This window comes from Oncorhynchus clarkii, chromosome 16, assembly GCF_045791955.1.
Source record: "Oncorhynchus clarkii lewisi isolate Uvic-CL-2024 chromosome 16, UVic_Ocla_1.0, whole genome shotgun sequence".
NCBI classification, from domain to species: domain Eukaryota; kingdom Metazoa; phylum Chordata; class Actinopteri; order Salmoniformes; family Salmonidae; genus Oncorhynchus; species Oncorhynchus clarkii.
In genome coordinates this window covers 45,078,054-45,099,031 of record NC_092162.1, presented here as the reverse complement: position 1 = coordinate 45,099,031, position 20,978 = coordinate 45,078,054, and the positions used below count along the sequence as shown (strand labels likewise).

Genomic DNA, 20,978 nt, shown 5'->3' with positions numbered 1-20,978 from the left:
TGGAACCCCATCTAAATGTCGTGGCTTCCCACTCCAGCGCTCCCTCTAATTTGCGGGCCAAATGGGAGCCCCCACCACCGAGAGGTCCAAGGTTGTCACGGTTATTTCCCTGCTGACTAGGTGGAGTGGGTTATGGCCATCTGGGAGAGAGGAGAGGAGGAGCTGGTATCGTGAGGGATTCATGGCTCATCCGCCGCAGGGCAGAGAGGGGGATGAACGGCTATTCCAACTACGGCAGGATGACCAGACCGCTGCCATGTACACGCTCACCTTCCGGACAGTAGCAGCATCCAGCTGATGGAATGAGCCGGCGCTCCGTACACTATTCAGAAGAGTACTGCGCGAGGAGGTCCATATGGAAGTGGCCTGTCGAGATGACAACCTCTCCTTGGATGCACTCTTTGCGATGGCCATCTGTCTGGATAACCTAATTCGGGAGAGTTGGTACTCTCATCGCTTCTCTCCCTCCCTCAGTGACCACTCTGTATCAGAGCCTGAACCACAGCTAAGCGAAGCAGACAGAAACAGCTGGGGCTCTGGCCCTATTGTGGTCAAGGGGGGCACTAGCTTCAGCAGTGTCCGGTACGTAACAACTCGGGATCCATGAGAGCAGAGGGACAGTCACGTGATCTTCCACCTTCTGGAGCACTTGTGAGTATCCCATCTTCCGGTGCCACGGATTGACCAGACCCTTGCCTCCTCTCTGAACATTACCTCATACCCACTCTCTGTTTCAAGCTTTTGATAAATCAGCCACTAGGATCCGGAACCATTACACACATCACCACACCACTCACTCTCACCGTGGAGTCCATTCATCAGGAAAACTTTCCCTACTTCATCATTAGTGCACAAGCTCACAAGATCAGCCTCGGCCTCCCATGGCTTCAACGCCATAACCCCACCATCTCATGGTCGAGGACGAAAATCATGGACTGGTCACCCGAATGCCGGAAGATCTGCTTTCTTGTCCCCTCTCGAGTGGTAGGCCCTGTGATCTGGGATGTAGATTGTGGACATTCACCAGACTCTGGGGAGGGCACCCGTACCCACTACCTGTCCTCCTGAGCGCATATACGTTCCCACAGGGATAAGGGATCAGCTTCTAACTTGGGAGCACAAAGCTGTCGTTGCTGGACATCCAGGGATTAGCCGTACTATTCTATCTCTCTCCGAAAAGTATTGGTGGTCCACCTTGGCGCAGGACGCATTTCACTACGTCAACTCCTGTTCTGGGTGTGCCCAAACTAAATCCCCCCCCTGGCATGCTCCAGCAGGGAAACTCCTTCCCCTGCCCGTGTCTCAGTGTCCCTACACTCATCTATCCATTGACTTTGTCACTGATCTCCTCTCCTCTGACGGTTTCACCACCATTTTGGTGGTTGTGGATAGATTCTCCAAATCCTGTTGTTTTATCCCTCTCTCCGATCTCCCTAGTGATCTCCAGGTCACTGAGGCACTGTTCCAGCAGGTCTTCCTGCATTATGACCTTCCGAAGGACATCGTCTCTGACCGTGGCCCCAAATTCACATCACGGGTATGGAGAGCCTTCACGGAGAAGCTCAGGGTCACGGTCAGCCTCACTTCCGGGTATAGGCCCTGATCTGTGAGAAGCATTGCCTCAGACCGCTGCGCCATTTGGGAGGCCCCATTAATGTTTCATTTAACAGGGTTTGGATGTCTCATCATTTTGTGTGTGTGTTTGAAATATTGACTGACATAACATGAGAAACTGATGCAATACCAAATATTGAAATTGTACCTTGTGTATTCTATTCTAACTCTCAACAGTAAGTTGAGACCCCGACTGAGTTCCGTTCTTTTTGTTTTGGAAATTGATCCATGGGCCTACAAAAGGGGGGCGCCCGTTGCCCATCCCTGATCTAGAGTCTACTCTGAGTAGCCAGATAGCTTTTAGATGATTCATCAATTTTTCACAAAAATATTATTGCATTCACAAGCCCAACTTGTCTTCAATAGGATTCCTCAAGCTGTGACCATGTAGTAATTGTTTGAGTGTGTGACACCAGTATAGAGGAATTCAGGTGATCGACCAAATGGGATTCAAAACCAAACCTTTTTGAGGATTACACAATGCCAACATTGGGAAGAGTTTTGGTATTCTTGGTTGATTTGAATGTTGATAGGGTGTAGTGTCCATAATGCTACTCATTGAAATGTATTTTCCATTATTCGTTTAGTGCTCCCATCATAAAAAAAAAACAGTGGGGAGTCACAATCCATTGGACATACAAGACTGGAAATGAATCCCTGATGTTGTTGCGCTTGTTCCAAAACAGAACAGGGCCTGGTTTCCCAAGAGCATTTTAAGGCTAAGTTCATTGTTAGAACCATAGGCTCCTATTGGATGTGGAGATGAAAAATAAATAAAAACAACCCTATAGTAAAATCAACCATGGAAATTAATATACTAGCAGTCTAGACATGGATAATAGCAGGATATCCTTTTAAAGGTGACATAATTGTCTCATTGACATTGACTTTAAAAGTGCCTTCCTCACCATCTTCAATAAGCATGCCCCTCTCAAAAAATTTAGAACTAAGGAATAGATATAGTCCTTGGTTCACGCCAGACCTGTCTGCCCTTGACCAGCACAAAAACGTGCGTTCTGCATTAGCATTGAATAGCCCCCATGATATGCAACTTTTCAGGGAAGTTAGGAACAAATATACACAGGCAGTTAGAATAGCTAAGGCAAGCTTTTTCAAACAGAAATTTGCATCCTGTAGTACTAACTCAAAAAAGTTCTGGGACACTGTAAAGTCCATGGAGAATAAAAGCACCTCCTCCCAGCTGCCCACTGCTCTGAGGCTAGGAAACACTGTCACCACCGATAAAGCCACTATAATTGAGAATTTCAATAAGCATTTAACTACGGCTGGCCATTTCCACGTGGCTACCCCTACCCCGGCCAACTGCCCGGCACCCTCCACAGCAACCCGCCAAAGCCCCCACCATTTCTCCTTCACCCAAATCCAGATAGCTGATGTTCTGAAAGAGCTTCAAAATCTGGAACCCTACAAATCAGCCGGGCTAGACAATCTGGACCCTCTCTTTCTAAAATTATCTGCCGAAATTGTTGCAACCCCTATTACTAGCCTGTTTAACCTCTCTTTCGTATCGTCTGAGATTCCCAAAGATTGGAAAGATGCCGCGGTCATCCCCCTCTTCAAAGGGGGTGACACTCTAGACCCAAACTGCTAAAGACCTATATCTATCCTACCCTGTCTTTCTAAGGTCTTCGAAAGCCAAGTTAACAAACAGATTACTGACCATTTCGAATCCCACCATACGTACTCCGCTATGCAATCTGGTTTCAGAGCTAGTCATGGGTGCACCTCAGCCACGCTCAAGGTTCTAAACGACATCATAACCGCCATCGATAAGAGACATTACTGTGCAGCCGTATTCATCGACCTGGCCAAGGCTTTCGACTCTGTCAATCACAACATTCTTATTGGCAGACTGGACAGCCTTGGTTTCTCAAATGATTGCCTCGCCTGATTTACCAACTACTTCTCTGATTGACTTCAGTGTGTCAAATCGGAGGGCCTGTTGTCCGGACCTCTGGCAGTCTCTATGGGTGTGCAACAGGGTTCAATTCTCGGGCCGACTCTCTTTTCTGTATACATCAGTGATGTTGCTCTTGCTGCTGGTGATTCTCTGATCCACCTCTACGCAGACGACACAATTCTGTATACTTCTGGCCCCTCCTTGGACACTGTGTTAACTAACCTCCAGACGAGCTTCAATGCCATACAACTCTCCTTCCATGGCCTCCAACTGCTCTTAAACGCAAGTAAAACTAAATGCATGCTTTTCAATCGATCACTGCCCGCACCTGCTCGCCCGTCCAGCATCACTACTCTGGACGACTCTGACTTAGAATACGTGGACAACTACAAATACCTGGGTGTCTGGTAAGACTGTAAACTCTCCTTCCAGACTCACATTAAGCATCTCCAATCCAAAATTACATCTAGAATCGGCTTCCTATATCGCAACAAAGCATGCTTCACTCATGCTGCCAAACATACCCTCGTAAAACTGACCATCCTACCGATCCTCGACTTCGGTGATGTCATCTATAAAATAGCCTCCAACACTCTACTCAAAAAACTGGATGCAGTCTATCACAGTGCCATCCGTTTTGTCACCAAAGCCCCATACACTACCCACCATTGCGACCTGTATGCTCTCGTTGGTTGGCCCTCGCTTCATACTCGTCGCCAAACCCACTGGCTACAGGTTATCTACAAGTCTCTGCTAGGTAAAGCCCCGCCTTATCTCAGCTCACTGGTCACCATAGCAGCACCCACTCGTAGCACGCGCTCAAGTAGGTATATCTCACTGGTCACCCCCAAAGCCAATTCCTCCTTTGGTCATCTTTCCTTCCATTTCTCTGCTGCCCATGACTGGAACGAATTGCAAAAATCTCTGAGGCTGGAGACTCACATCTCCCTCACTAGCTTTAAGCACCAGCTGTCAGAGCAGATTACAGATCACTGCACCTGTACATAGCACACCTGTAAACAGGTGTCTACCTCCCTCATCCCCATACTGGTATTTATTTATTTATCTTGCTCCTTTGCACCCCAGTGGTCTCCAACACCACTTCCATCACCCCGGAAGTGTCCTGTGAGAGAGAGACAGGTTGAGGTTGCCAGAGTTTAAGTGGGGCCAACAGTTTCCTCTGCTGAGGCAATGAAGAGAGTAGAGGAAAACCCAAGGGTGAGTGAGTTGACTGGGAGCCCCTCAGTGAGTAGGCCTGAAGAGAGACAAGATTTTTATTTTTAACCCTTATTTTACCAGGTGAGTTGACTGAGAACACATTCTCATTTACAGCAACAACCTGGGGAATAGTTACAGGGGAGAGAAGGGGGAGGAATGAGCCAATTGTAAACTGGGGAGGATTAGGTGACCGTGATGGTATAAGGGCCAGATTGGGAATTTAGCCAGGACACCAGGGTTAACACCCTACACTTACGATAAGTGCCATGGGATCTTCAGTGACCACAGAGAGTCAGGACACCTGTTTAACATCCCATCCGAAAGACTGCAATCATTGCCCTGGGGCATTGGGATATTTTTTTAAGACCAGAGGAAAGGGTGCCTCCTACTGGTCTCCAACACCACTTCCATCAGCATCTGGTCTCCCATCCAGGGCCAACCCTGTTTAGCTTTAGAAGCAAGCCAGCAGTGGGGTGCAGGGTGTATAGATGTGGTAGTTGCAGAAGCAGAGAGATATTGGGATGTGAGAGATTTTAGTACCATTAGATCTACAGGAAGTTTTGAGAGAAGGGGTTCCATCCTCCCAGGCCGACTGCCTGGTGTTGGATTATTTAGGGCCAAAGTAGTGGTGGGTTTTTGGGAATAGTGTAGATGGTGGTGCAAGTTCTGTTTTTCTCATTCAGCTTTATTTTGCAGTGACCAAAATGTTCAATCAGCACACTGGCCTATGAAAGGCAGCAATAGGCAACACATCGGTCTAGTCTGCCAGGAAAGAAAACCGGTGCAGTCATCTAGGTGTAGGGTGCTTACTTGTGTGTCAGTGATTTTCAAACAACTGTGCGTAAAACTCAAAGAAGAGGTTTGTACACGTTCGTACTGTATATAGGACACGATTTATTGGAACATACTTTTACTTTGTCCTGTGAATTCAGATGCCTCATGTATCCATCAACCTATTTTTTAAAAACCTCTGACTATTTGGAAACAACCAAGCGGCTTGTTCTTAAACCATCGACATGTTCACGCGTGGATCTAAAAAGCGAAGGTCGAATCGCTCGGTAAGTAGATCCGCCAGAACTACAGTATGTTGTGACATTGTTTTGTGTTTTTGCATCGTTTAGAATACCTTTATTGACAATGAATAGCGTTCATAAAGGTTATCGAGTAGGCTGCAAGTAAATATATAACTTTAGGCTATTTTGTTCTGCCAACATTGATTAGGCTATCATTTGTTTTACCGGCTTGATTATAGACCTGTCTATGCTCTTTGCGTTTTTGTATGTTATCATTTGACAAGTTGCTTTGCTTCCCTTGATTTAGTTTATAGAAATGCCATTACTTGTTTTATGACTTGAGTTGAATCGTGGTTGCGTGGGAGGGGCGTAAGGTCACCACGTCATCGGCATTTACCTGCACAGGTTAGGGTTAGACAACTTCGAGGTATAGACCCCTCACCGACCGCAGGCTACATACTTACGGAGCTCTGTGACACTCTCATACAGTGATGTACAGTACTTAAGTAAAAATACTTTGAAGTACTACTTAAGTTGTTTTTTGGGTGGTTTCTTTACTCTACTATTTATATTTTTGGCAACTTTTACTTCACCACATTCCTAAAGCAAAATAATGTACTTTTTACTCCATGCATTTTCCATGACACCCAAAAGTACTTGTTACATTTGACTGGAAAATGGTTCAATTCTCACTTATCAAGAGAACATACAGTGGGGCAAAAAAGTATTTAGTCAGCCACCAATTGTGCAAGTTCTCCCACTTAAAAAGATGAGAGAGGCCTGTAATTGTCATCATAGGTACACTTCAACTATGACAGACAAAATGAGAGAAAAAAAATCCAGAAAATCACATTGTAGGATTTTTAATGAATTTATTTGCAAATTATGGTGGAAAATAAGTATTTGGCCAGCTGCATCGGCACCCCCACAGTTGACACACAGTGCTTTCTCTATCCCAACTGTACACTCCCTCTGACTATGCCCTCCTGCACATTTCTCACCTCATGGGATCTCCCTTCTACACACTGCTGTAATATGTCCGAATCCTTGGTAACTAAAGCACCGCAGCGGGTTTGGAACCTAGCCCTCACAGAATAACAAATACATGGTAACCTGACCGTATCAGGTAGAACCTCTGTGTCAAAGCTCAACAAGACAGACAGGGTATTCTCAGTCTCGCCATTGCCACTGGGTCTATGTCTCGCCAAATGGCAGGTGTTACAAACACTAGAAATATTCCTTTCCATTTGATCTACCTCTAACGCGCTGATAACACCTTTTAGCGGTTCCTGGCTATCCATCAATTATTTATTTTTTAGAAGAACATTGTGCGGTCTGGTTTGCCTAATATAAGGAATTTGAAATAATTTATATTTTTACTATTGATACTTAAGTACATTTGAGCCATTCCATTTACTTGTATATTTTACTGGGTGACTTTCACTTTTACTTGAGTCATTTTCTATTAAGATATCTTGACTTTTACTCAATTTAGTAATTTTTACAACACCACTCTCATGTATCTATCTATCTCTATACAGTACCAGAAGAGCTGGCCTCTACAATCATCCAACCTCAACCAAATTGAGATGGTTTGGGATGAGTTGGACCGCAGAGTTCAGAAAAAGCATCCAACAAGTGCTCAGCATATGTAAGAACTGTTGTAAAAGCATTTCAGGTGAAGCTGGTTGAGATAATGCCAAATGTTTGCACGGCTTTCAAGGCAAGGGGTGACTACTTTGAAGAATATAAAATATATTTTGATTTGTTTAACACTTTTTTGGTTACTACATGATTCCATATGTGTTATTTCATAGGTTTGATGGCTTCTATTATTCTACAATATAGAAAATAGTGAAAATAAAGAAAAACGCTTGAATGAGCAGGTGTGTCAACTTTTGACTGGTACTGTATATATTTCCTTCAAATATATTTTCCTTTTATTTTCCACTAACTACCACCCCTCCCCTAATTGGAGTTAACTAATGGACAACAACACTTAGGCTTCTACTTCCAGCTTATACATACTATATACATTTTACAGACACAGTATATTTTTCAATAGTTATCTTTTCTTTGATTGTAGTCCTATCCTTCAGTTCCACTCAACCCCTCCCATCTATCTCTGAACACCATCCAGTTTTGATTTCTATTTGCTATATATATTCTAACTGTGCTGTTTCACAAAAGTTCTGAACCTTTCAAAAATTGTTTTATTGTTTATTGTTTTCTCCCCAATTTCGTGATATCCAATTACGATCTTGTTTTCTCGCTGCAACCCCCCAAAAGACAAGGGAGAGGCCAAGGTCGAGTCATGCGTCCTTCGAAGCAGGAGCAGCCAAACCAGGCTTCTTAACTATTTAATGCCTTTACAGTATCCATTGACTTAGGACTCAAATTGCAGTTCCTATGCCTTCCACTCGATGTCAACAGTGTTTAGAAATTGTTTCAAGCTTGTATTCTGAAAAATGAATGAGTAAGAGCAGTCTGAATGAGTGGACCCTGCCGTGTCAGAGATTTTTCATGCGTGCGACCGAGAGAGCGCCTTTCTTGTTTACCTTTTATATTGACAACGTTATTGTCCGGTTGAAATATTATCGATTATTTAGACTAAAAACAACCTGAGGATTGAATATAAACATCGTTTGACATGTTTCTATGAACTTTACGGATACAATTTGGATTTTTTTGTCTGCCTGTTGTGACTGCGTTTGAGCCTGTGGATTACTGAAGAAAACACGCAAACAAAACGGAGGTTTTCGAATATAAAGAGAAACTTTATCAAACAAAAGGAACATTTATTGAATAAATGAATGTCTGAGTGCAACTATATGAAGGTCATCAAAGGTAAGTGATTATTTTTCTCTCTATTTCTCTTCTACTTGGCTGGTTACTGTTTGTAATGATTTGTCTGCTGGGCTATGTTCTCAAATAATCGTAAGGTATGCTTTAGCCGTAAAGCATTTTTAAAATCTGACACCGTGGTTGGATTCACAAGAAGTGAATCTTTACAACTATTTTACATACGTTTATCTTTTCTGAATTTTTATAATGAGTATTTCTGTATTTGAATTTGGCGCTCTGCAATCTCACTGTATGTTGACCAGGTAGGACGCTAGCGTCCCACATACGCTAGAGAGGTTAACACCTGCTCTCTTAACCCAGAAGACAGCTGCACCAATGTGTCCAAGGAAACACCTTTCAACTGACTACTGAAGTCAGACTGCAGGCGCCCAGCCCGCCACAAGGAGTCGCTAGAGTGCGATAAGCCAAGTAAAGTCCCCCCGGCCAAACCCTCCCCTAACCCGGACGACGCTGGGCCAATTGTGCGCCGCCCTATGGGACTCCTCGTCACAGCCGGTTGTGTCGAACCCCAGGCTGTAGTGACGCCGCAACACTGTGATGCAGTGCCTTAGACCGCTGCACCACTCGGGAGGCCCAGTTTTGAATATTTCTATTCTCATTGTCTCTACAGATTGTAAAGTAAAGAAACATTTTTTCTAAAAGTATTATTGATCGATTGACTATGATTTTTCAAATCATCCAGCAGTCCTATTTGCAGAGTTATTTTGCAATTCTTCAGCCATTCATAAACCTGCCAAACAGTCAAATCTGCAGAGCTGGAATGGTTGTATCTCCCATATTTATAACATTCTATTGGTTGCAAGATTTTTTAAATAATAATTTACATTGAGAAACTCAACATTGAGTCCAGCATCGTTCAGTTCATAAACCATGTGCCATGGAATCGGTACATTGAAAATCTCTTCCCAACGATTTTGCAATCTATATGGCACAGCTGTAAATGTTTTGGTCCTTAAATGAAACTGGTATACTTTTTTATTTATCACAATTTTCTTTAACCAATTTTGGTCTTTAATGCAGGGTCGACAGACAAGTTCCTTACCTTCTCCCCCTTACACTTGCCTCTTCCATTTTTGCGTTAATGCTGCAATTAGTTGGTTGTAATTTTGGGTAGAGCAGACATTTCCATATATTTTAGTTAGCTGCATGTGTGACATACTCGTGTGTCTGTTTGCTTTTATGTTTGTGTTTGTGCATGTTTGAATTGTGGTAGTGTCACGTGTGCTCTCCATCCGGCTTCTAGGTCACCAGGCTGCTCGTTATGGCGCACAACTGTCGCCATCATTACGCGCATCAGCGCATTATGACACTCACCTGGACTCCATCACCTCCTTGATTACCTGCCCTATATATGTCACTCCCTTTGGTTCCTTCCCCAGGCGTCATTGTTTCTCTGCATTGTTCGCATTTCTTAGTTTGTATTATGTCACTGTTATGATTTTTATGAATAATGACTAAATGATGTATACATTTAACGTAGAACTATAACTAACAGAATTATACCCTGTCTTTCTATATTGATAAATAATGTTTGTTCATAAGAAAGGAATGTATGTGTGTGTCGAAAGAGAACGAAGGGAGGCATTAACCTATGTTTGAACCGACCCGGCTGTAACTCTGGGGAGATAGGACAGGGAGAGCCCCTCCAGAGCTGTCGTATCTGGGGGAGACTGGAACTGTCAGCTGAGTGGTAATAAACTGTGGTGAGACTTCATGAGAAAATCCAAAGGTTGGTGTGTATGTTAAGAGAATATTATTATAAAAGGAATGTCTTTGTATATGCACAGCAGAGCTCTCGTAAATGAACCTTGCTGTCTATTGTAGACTGGTCTGTTTCATTTCAATAAGAACCTTACAAATTCTTGGTAATAGACAGAGTATTTTAATTGAAGTTCAGTTTATGAACATTGAGAACGAAATTATCTTAACAGTCACTCCCTGAACTTGCTTCCTGACTCTCAGCGCACATCGTTATAGAATGACGCCTCACCAAAGGGAAGCATCAGGGAGTGTTTTTTTGTTCTGGAGGTGATGTCGGGTCCGGGTGTCGGAACCGGAGTTACCTGAGAGGCCTCGGTCAGTTTGTCGAGTTCCCATGCCTCGGCGGGTTCGACGGGTTTCCATACCTCAGCGGGAACGATAGGTTCCCATGCTTCGGCTGACTCGATAGGATCCCATGCCTCAGCTGGGTGAACAGGTTCCCGTGCCTCGACCGAGGTAACTGGGGAGGTCTCAGCCGGTTCATCAGGCTCTCACACCACAGCCGGTTAGTCAGGTTTCTGTGCCTTAGCGGAAGTGACCGGTCCGCTCCTGATCTCCGGGTTCATCCCTGTGGTTGGCGTCCTGCGGCTGAAGCCGAACGCGCTGGGGAGGGGGTACTGTCACGTATGCTCTCTCTCTGTCACGTATGCTCTCAAGGTCGTCATGCTCCCACGCCTCAGCTGGATCAACAGATTCCTCCACCTTGGCAGAGGTGACCGGTCTGCTCCTGATCCCCGAAATCGTCATCTTGGTCGAAGTCCTGCGGCTGGAGCCGCGCGTCTGGGAGGGGGTACTGTCACGTGTGCTCCCTCTCCGGCCTCTAGGTCACCAGGCTGCTCTTTATGGTGCACACCTCACCATCGTTATGCGCATTAGTGCATTATGACACTCACCTGGACTCCATCACCTCCCTGATTACCTTCCCTATATATGTCACTCCCTTTGGTTCCTTCCCCAGGCGTTTCCTATCTGTGCGTTGTTCGTGTTTCTTGTTTTGTATTATGTTTCATTTTATTTATTAAAACACTCACTCCCTGAACTTGCTTCCCGACTCTCAGCGCACAGGTAGTGAATTAATGTGAGAGCACTGCAACATTTACCATGTCAGTGGGAACCTCCCTGTGCCCCCTCCCCCCTATATGCTCATATTCCTATTAATTCCTGTACACTTGTGTGTATTAGGTAGTTGTTGTGAAATTGTTAGATATTACTGCATGGTCGGAACTAGAAGCACAAGCATTTCGCTACACTCGCATTAACATCTGCTAACCATGTGGATGTGACCAATAAAATTTGATTTGATTCAATGTTGCCAATAGCGTTACCATAGTTTCTGACACTGTGTGTAGCCTGCCTCTCCTTCTCTTTCTTCAACATCTTTCCATTCATTGCCTTGTTTTTTTTTTTTTTTACCTCAACCTCTTGTTAGTAAAACCGTAGTCAAATTGGTAACAATTAAGATGAAGGTGTATGTTATAAAGGATTTATAAAGGGTTTACAAGTAGTTACATTAAACACATAACATATTGGTTGAAATTTTGCGCTGCACCGGCAACAATAACAACAATAACAGTGCGGTAATGCTTGTTGCAACCAGCAAATCAGTGTGAACAGACAAATCATCTTAATTAACCAGGCCTTGAAGTACTTGTTTGTTGGAAAATGATGATCATCTATGTTACTGTGAATGCTATACTACAATCTTACAAGAGGATCATTTGGCAAATGTTGTGAATTTAGAGTAACTATGTTGAAGGATGTGGGAGAGCTAAGTAGCCTGGTGCAAGATCTGCCTGTTCTTCAAACTAAAAGTATTATCCTCTCCCCTCACACTCCTCTACAATCATTATTAAAACCTGTTGATAAGGAGAGGAAGTGGAGGAGGTGTGACTGTTAGTGCTGTAGATAAAAATGAGACGAGGCAATTAGTTACGCGTACCATCTGTACCGTTTTTCATCAATAGAGAAGTGTGGATGAATCTGTGTATATTTGAAGGCTCGACGAAGCCATGTTGAAATATATTCTGAGTATTTACAGCAATGTATTCCAGAGTATGAGAGCAGGTTTGTATACAGGTGTGCGTGTATTTGCGATGGCAAATGTATTTGCGCAGCATGCATCTGTGTGTGTGTGTGTGTGTGTGTAAGAGAGTAGATAAGCGTTCACGTGCACAAGCACTAGGTTACAGTACTCTACTACTGTAGTAATGTAGCCTGATGCCAAGAGTAGATCATAACTTATTTGGTACAACAGATAGTACATCCATATCAACCAAACATGTTATTTTACACTTCTTGTATTTTCTCAATACATCAAGTGCACAACTTTAGGTGTCGGGGTAACCATGGCGACAAGTGTAGCTCTGTAACCTGGCGATATAGCCACATTGATTTGCACTCTGGGTGCCTTTGTCAACAGCCTGCTGTGATTGGTGGAACATTGGAGTGCAGAAGACACAGCAGGTGGTGAAACCACAGTGTCAGCTTCTTCAGTAACAGTAGACCTTTAGCGGGGGTTGCCATTATACTGCATGGACTTTCCTTTCATCAACACCTATTTCAGACCAAACTAGGGTTATGCTAATTCCTAGACAGAGCACAATCTCCAAAGACTCATTCCAGTATAAGTGCAATTTAATAGATGTATTTTGCTTCTCCCCACATTTCTCATTTATTAGATGTATTTTGCTTCTCCCCACATTTCTCATTTATTATGTCACGGTCTTCCTCCTCTTCATCTGAAGAGGAGAGGCGAGAAGGATCGGAGGACCAAAATGCGGCGTGGTTTGTGTTCATCTTGATATTTAATAAAGAAAACACTGAACACTGAAACACACTATACATATTAGATGTATTTTGCTTCTCCCCACGTCTCATTTATTAGATGTATTTTGCTTCTCCCCACATGTCTCATCCTTACAACCCTATTTTTCCCCCATTCCTTTGATCTCACTACTAAATTGTTCAGCCCCTTCTCTTTCACTTTCCTTTAACTTTGACGTCCTGTCTCTAACTCTTCTCATCTTCTCTTCCCCCCTCTGTATCTTTCAGATCTTTGCCATCTTTGCTTTCTTGACATGCGGCAGCTACTCTGGCATGTTCAAGATCAGTGTGGAGTGTAAAAACCGGTCAGAGAGTGACCTGAGCATTGAGGCGGAGTTTGAGTATCCATTCAGGTCAGTAAGCCTATTCAGTCACACGTAGCCCCCTGAACCCGCACAAATATGGTGTGTCTGTAATTTTTACAGTACCACTGGGCTGCAAACGTCATGGATGGAAAATGAATCTATATTAACCCAATTAGACATCTCTCTTCCTCTCTCGCTGTCTCTCTCTCTGATTCCCATCTTCTCTGTCTTTGTATGTCCCTTGTCCTTGCCAGATTTGTTTGATATTAATAGTTAACAATTATATACTTAACTAATAGTAAGACATTTCTGTTCTCATCAAATGTCTGTGTGAACTGAGAGGAGCCTAAGCACCTACAAACTGAGAGGAGCCTAAAAACCTACACCTGGCATTCCATAAATAAGATATGGTGGGTGTCACCGAGATAGAGAGAGCCTTGAGGAACAGAACAAAGACCTCAGTATTCCTAATTATCCTGGAATCTGGGAAACTAAAACGAGGTTAAAAATAACACCAGAGATAGATGACCACAGGATCAACCCAAAGTGGCTTATGCTGCCCCCCAATCTATATGGGAGGGGGTTGAACCAGCCATGACTGAGCATTCTTGGTATCCACATGGTCTGTAAAGGGTAGGCTGCTCGGCCCAACAGTCAAGACTGTTGGGCTGAGTGGTCTTAATTATTGAAATAATTAATCGATATTGAATAAAGATGATTGTATGAAGAAATGAAAAAGTCTCTCTCACTTGATTAGAATATTCCTCCACAATATGTTTTCATTCTGGAGAAATACCGTGAAGGCTGCAAGGGAGCCCAGATTGTGAGTTTGTCTTTCGATCTTTTTGTATCTAGTAGGCATCTTCCAAACCATATTCCACTACCTCTGCTACTATTATTAATATTCTAGCAATGGTAATGATGTTAATGATGATGACGATGATGAGATTGATTACGTTTCTGTTGAGGATTTGAAATTGATGATGATGTATGTTGCTAATGATTTATAACTTGATGCTCCTCAGGACTTCGTTGTGACGTCTGTGTTCACCTTCTTCTGGCTGGTCGCTTCTTCTGCCTGGGCTAAAGGTTTGTGAAGGCAGCCACCGACCCAGACAAGGTAGCTGTGCTGTCTAAAGGCTTCATGGTGGGCATTACGGCTGACCCAATTGTATGCAAGCCACCACGTCTGTCTAGACTTTCGGTCTTCTGTCCCTTCTGACATTTTCCTGAATCCTGACGCTGGACATAGAGCGGGCAAGAATCTGGAGGATGTTGGACTTTACACCTCCAACATATCACTGGACTTTTGACCTGGATCTTGGGTACAAATATCTGAGATGGTTTAGCCCCAGGATAGTTATAGGTATACTGGGATGAGGGAACAGGGTTTTTAGTTTGGAGGTGGTGCTTCCAGTCCTTCTCAAACTGAGTCCCCAGACCATCCACATTCTGCACACGTTCTCGAAGTTGACTAGCAAGGCGGGGAACCATGTTCTTAAGAAGGAGTTTGACCATCTCCTGCTCAGTAATGTCAGCCTTCCATCTCCTACATAGAACGCGATAGGAGAAGGCAAAGTCCCGTATTGGCTCTGCTTCACCCTGGACTCTGTTACGGACACGTTCTGCCAGTTCATCCCCATAGTCCTCTGAGAGGAATATTTTTTTGAAACTCCTCCCAGGTTGACAAATGTTCATGGGTTATCTCCCACCAGTCTCTTGCTGTACCATGGAAAACACTGCGGAGGGTGGCAAGAACCTCCAAGTCAGTAAGGGGCCGGATAGAAAGAAAATCATTACACGTAGATAAGAAAAACAGTGGATCATCATCTTCTGGGCTGCCAAAAGTGGGGAAAATTAGTTTGATAGGGAGGGAGCTCTCTAGAGGAGGCATGACAGTGGCAACGGGAGTTCTGTTTAACAGTATCTTCAGAGGGGTTTTTGTAGTGCTACCTGTTCCTATTCCCTTACTGGCCAAGCAAGTGGCAGAGGTAAATCCTGAGGGAGGTACAGAAGATTTGTCCAGAAGGGAAAGCCCTGCATTACCTCCTGGTGCAGCTCTTCCATTTGAAGGTATGTGGCCTTCTGTGCTTTTTCCATCTCATTAACGGTGTCCTTTTGAGTCTGTTCAATCAAAAAACGTAGTTCCCCTGTGAGAGAGTTCTTCATGTTCTCCATAACTTCCTTCAGATAAGAACACACTCCCTTCACAACAGAGGCTGACTCATCTGCTCTCTGTTTTTGTTGCTCCTCAAGAAAGATTATGACTTGATGATGGTTAGTTTCCATTTGTGTTTTGAACCGGTGCAGTTTTCCTTGAATATCCAATGGTTTGTTGGTTTTGTATGTCAAAGCTTCACAACAATGTTGCTACTAATCCATGCGATCCATAGCCGGCGCAGTCCCAAACGAAAACAACCACGACCTAGAGCGATTACACCGATGATTGAAAACAAACAAAACTTATGCAGCACAGCCCACACAATCAAACTGTCGCGCCGCCCAAGAGCTCCTCCCCAAAGAGCTGAACGAGCTGTCTTTATTTCCTCCTTCCTTACTGCTGATGGGCTCTTAAAGTGGCAGCACACGGTGAAGGCTCCGTGCAGGATTTCGCCACACTCTTACTGATCGAGGCATGCGACGAACCGGAGAACCGCTGCCGTGAAGTCCACGACCCTGTCGTCTCTGGTCTCAACACATCTGTGGTAAGTTTTTCAGGATTGGTGTATTTAGTAAAAGTGCTGACTGCTGAGGATATGACAGAAAAAACCTGTACTCCTACATATTGACTTCTTCTTCTTCTTTTTTCAATTCATCCCCCAGGCGTTTGGCTTCCTGAACTTGATCCTGTGGGGAGGAAACCTGTGGTTCGTGTTCAAAGAGACCGGCTGGATGGCAGTCTTCGGAGGCACATATGCACCTTCCCAGGAGAAGGCGCCTGCTCCAGAGTCCTTTGGTCAGGAAGGCTTTGGGCAAGAGGGCTACGCACAACAGGGGGACGCCTATGCCGGCACCCAGGGAGGCTACCAGCCTGACTATGGCCAGGGCGCATACACCGAGGGAGGCGGAGACTATCAGCAGGGGGGATACGAACAGCAGCCCACCTCCTTTGCCAATCAGATGTGAGCTGGTCCACCCGACAGCATCTGGAAGCTGGTGAGTGTCAGTACATATGTTGGAGCAACACTGAGTATACCGATGTAAACGACTGAGAAATACTGTATTAATGTTACTCTTCCAAAGGGAATACAGACTATGTGGATTTATGTATACATTAGTTGTAATTGATCTCTCTCCCTCTCGCTCCCTCTCCCTCACTCCACCCTGTGATTTGGGAGTGTGGTGCCTGACCACCATCCACAATTCCACACTCCTCTGTTTGTGCATCTGTGAGTTGACAAGAGGAGGGAGGGATGGAAGATGCAATAAAAGGCAAATGATGTGTATCAAATACTTGTTCTTTCCACTGTAAGTGTTTGAGCATATTAAGTAATATGATGTATGTTTGGCTCATCATAAGGTGACAGCACAGAGCAGCTCCGATATATTTCACACAAATCACACAGAGTACATGTGCTACAATAATCAGGTTGGCCTACCCGCTATACTGCCAATCCTCTGTTTGGATAGAAGAAAAACTGTATTGCCAAATGGTAACAGGACAGGTGTGTGTGTATTGAGCGATATATTTTGCTTCTATAGTTATCATCACAATGGAAACTGATATTGTTTTTCATTCATATTATTCCATTATGCAGTTTTGTGTTCATTCCTTTAATTATTTGTTTTTCTTTTATCAGGCGGTATAGAGACACCTGACTTTCTATCTCTTCCTCTGTGTTCCCTCTCTCTTTCTATCTCTCTCTTTCTCTCTCTCTCTGTAGTTCTTATAAATATGCTCAATGAAATACATACAGTTGAAATAGGAAGTTTACATACACCTTAGCCAAATACATTTATACTTAGTTTATCACAATTCCTGACATTTAATCCTAGTAAAAATTCCCTGTCTTAGGTCAGTTAGGATCACCACTTTATTTTAAGAATGTGAAATGTCAGAATAGAGAGAATTATTTATTTCAGCTTATATTCAGCTTATATTTCTTTCATCACATTTCCAGTGGGTCAGACGTTTACATGCACTCAATTAGTATTTGATAGCATTGCCTTTAAATGGTTTAACTTGGGTCAAACATTTTGGGTAGCCTTCCACAAGCTTCCCACAATAAGTTGGGTGAATTTTGGCCCATTCCTCCTGACAGAGCTGGTGTAACTGAGTCAGGTTTGCAGGCCTCCTTGCTTGCACACGCTTTTTCAGTTCTTCCCACACATTTTCTATTGGATTAAGGTCAGGGTTTTGTGATAGCCACTCCAATCCCTTGACTTTGTCGTCCTTAAGCCATTTTGCCACAACTTTGGAAGTATGCTTGGGGTCATTGTCCATTTGGAAGACCCATTTGCGACCAAGCTTTAACTTCCTGACTGATGTCTTCAGATGTTGCTTCAGTTTAACTTCTTACGGAGGTGGTCCCTGCACAGGAACAGCTCAGCGGAAATTTCAGAGCGCCACCTATAGTACTATAGTATAGTACTCGATAAATCTCAAACTTTCATAAAAATACACATGCAAGGTACTGAATTAAACCTACACTCGTTGTGAATCTAGCCACCAAGTCAGATTTGTAAAATGCTTTTCGGCGAAAGCATGAGAAGCTATTATCTGATAGCATGCACCCCCCAAAATACCAGCAAGACACGTAAACAACAGATTTTGCGGTAGCCGGCGCTACCCAAAACGCAGAAATAAAATATAAAACATTCATTACCTTGGACGAGCTTCTTTGTTGGCACTCCTATATGTCCCATAAACATCACAATTGGGTCTTTTTCCCGATTAAATCCGTCATTGTATACCCAAAATGTCATTTGCTGAAGGCCAGTCTGATGCTGCAAAAAGCCCATTTACAAGACGCAACGTCACTTTTTAAAATTACAAAAGTCGCCTATAAACTTTTACAAATCACTTCAAACAACTTTTCTAAACCAACTTTAGATATTAATAAACGTTAATGATGTATCAAATTGATCACGGGCGATCTGTATTCGATAGCAGCAAGTCTGGAAATCATCGTCCATTTTTTCAGTTTCACAACATACTGTGGTGCGCCTCAAGAAAGGAGGGGCCTATTCGTGTTGTAACCAAGGATAAATGAGTCAGACAATGACAGCAATGGCGACATCGTGTGGAAGCTGTAGGCGTTCCTCATTTATTTTAGGTTGCCTTAAACAATACATTGAATGGCGGACTAATATTTTTTGTGTTTTTGGTAAACAGTTTTACCAGGGATTTTTACTCCTAAACACGTTCTGTTATAGCCACAGACCCGATTTAACCAGTTTTAGAGAGTTTTTCTATACACACATACTTATCATATGCATATACTATATTCCTTGCATGAGTAGCAGGACTTTGAAATGTTGCGCGATTTTTAACAAAAAGCTGCGAAAATTCGCATCATCCATAACAGGATATCCATATAATTTTCCTACCTCATGATGCCATCTATTTTGTGAAGTGCACCAGTCCCTCCTGCAGCAAAGCACCCCCACAACATGATGCTGCCACCCTCATGCTTCACGGTTGGGATGGTGTTCTTCGGCTTGCAAGCCTCCCCCTTTTTCCTCCAAACATAACGATGGTCATTATGGCCAAACAGTTCTATTTTTGTTTCATCAGACTAGAGGATATTTCTTCAAAAAGTATGATCTTTGTTCCCATGTGCAGTTGCAAACCGCAGCAGTAGCTTCTATCTTGCTGAGCGGCCTTTTAGGTTATGTCGATATAGGACTCATTTTACTGTGGATATAGAAACTTTAGTACCTGTTTCCTCCAGCATCTTCACAAGGTCCTTTTCTGTTCTGGGAATGATTTGCACGTTTCACACCAAAGTACATTCAAAGACAGAACGTGTCTCCTTCCTGAGCATTAGGTCAGGGTGTGATGTGGGGTGGGCATTCTATGATTTTGTATTTCTATGTTTTGGCCGGGTATGGTTCTCAATCAGGGACAGCTGTCTATCGTTGTCTCTGATTGGGAACCATACTTAGGTAGCCCTTTTCCCTCCTTTCTTTGTGGGAAGTTGTCTTTGTTTGTGGCACTTTAGCCTTAAGCTTCACGGTTGTTTTTTGTATTGTTTATTGTTTTTGTCGACGTCATCCTAAATAAAAGGAATATGTACGCTCACCACGCTGCGCTTTGGTCTACTTCCTTTGACGGCCGTGACAGTGTATGATGTATTCTTATTAGTATTTATGATAATGACTATGACAATTCAGAGAAAAATATATATTTTGTATTCTTATATTATAAAAAATGAAATAAACTTGAAATTATTCTGTTGAAGGTTACATGTCTTGTCTATGTCTCTAATCTTGTAGATCATATGTATTGTTTATGTTGTACTATGAGGTTCACTGAGCGTATAAGGTAAGCAGGCCTACTACTCGGCTAACTAACATCGCATGGCACACGTCACCACCTTCTAAACGCATGCAGTTCTACTGCTTTGCCACATGACGGCATGATATCTGTTTTCCAGAATTCTACAGTTGAAACTCAATGAATGTTTTTTCATAATCAGTGTTGATAAAATATTCAAAGCTATTTTTATATGTTTAAAAAAAATCTAAAATCGTCCAATACTTGGGTTTAATGAACAATCAAACAACACAGTTTTATTATATTCCTATTCCAATTTTATACTATTCTATTCTGCATAGAGCAAAGCAGGCCTAAGTGAAATAACACATTTTATAAAAGATCATGTGTCATACATCCCTAAGCATAGCGGCAGCTGTTCCCAGTCTTGTTTGCTCTGAAAACAACTGCTCACATCCCCCCTGGGTAAGAAAGGTGCGAGCTATAAAGTAGCTTCTAGTATGTGCCGGACAAGTATGCGCCAACAGTACTGTTGGGCACATACGGGAAGTTACTTTTTGCCTGCAACTTTCAGGCCTATCAGTAGGCAGTTCTAGTTGTCAAGGACATATTCGAAGCTGTTGCCAAAGCAGAGGCTTGTCACACAAAAACCGCATAGGGTAGATCTTTCCGGTTTATAATCGGTCTATGGCTTTCTGGTTCTACCCACTAGACTTGAAACCATATTGAATGACACATAACCCTATTCAAGATTGTCACAAGGATAGCTTTTGCACTACGTATGTAAAGTAATGTATGTAAAGCTAGCAGTCATCATCATGAATCAAGTTGACAATTTACTGGCAAATCCTTTTTAATCCTTGTCATGTGAAGAGAAATATGAAGAGAAATTATAGATAAAATGTATCAGTGATCATCGGCCATTGGACATAAACATTACACAACAAATTGGAAATCGCAAATTCAACAATGAGTGGTTTGGAAAGAATGAGTAGCTAACTGCATGCATTGCAATGCAA

The 20,978-nt window shown here is 43.1% G+C and overlaps 1 protein-coding gene and 1 pseudogene across 2 annotated transcripts in view; both read left to right on the top strand.

Annotated features, from left to right (window-relative positions):
* Positions 1-355: 355 nt before the first annotated feature.
* Positions 356-16,671, top strand: LOC139367325 (synaptophysin-like; annotated as a pseudogene).
* The window catches only part of LOC139368566 (prickle-like protein 2), a 67,735-nt gene continuing 52,283 nt past the window's right edge, over positions 5,527-20,978 (top strand). For both annotated transcript variants that reach the window (XM_071107592.1, XM_071107591.1), the window contains exon 1: positions 5,527-5,550. The gene's annotated coding sequence lies outside the window, so the exon portion shown is untranslated. The remainder of the gene's footprint in view (positions 5,551-20,978) is intronic.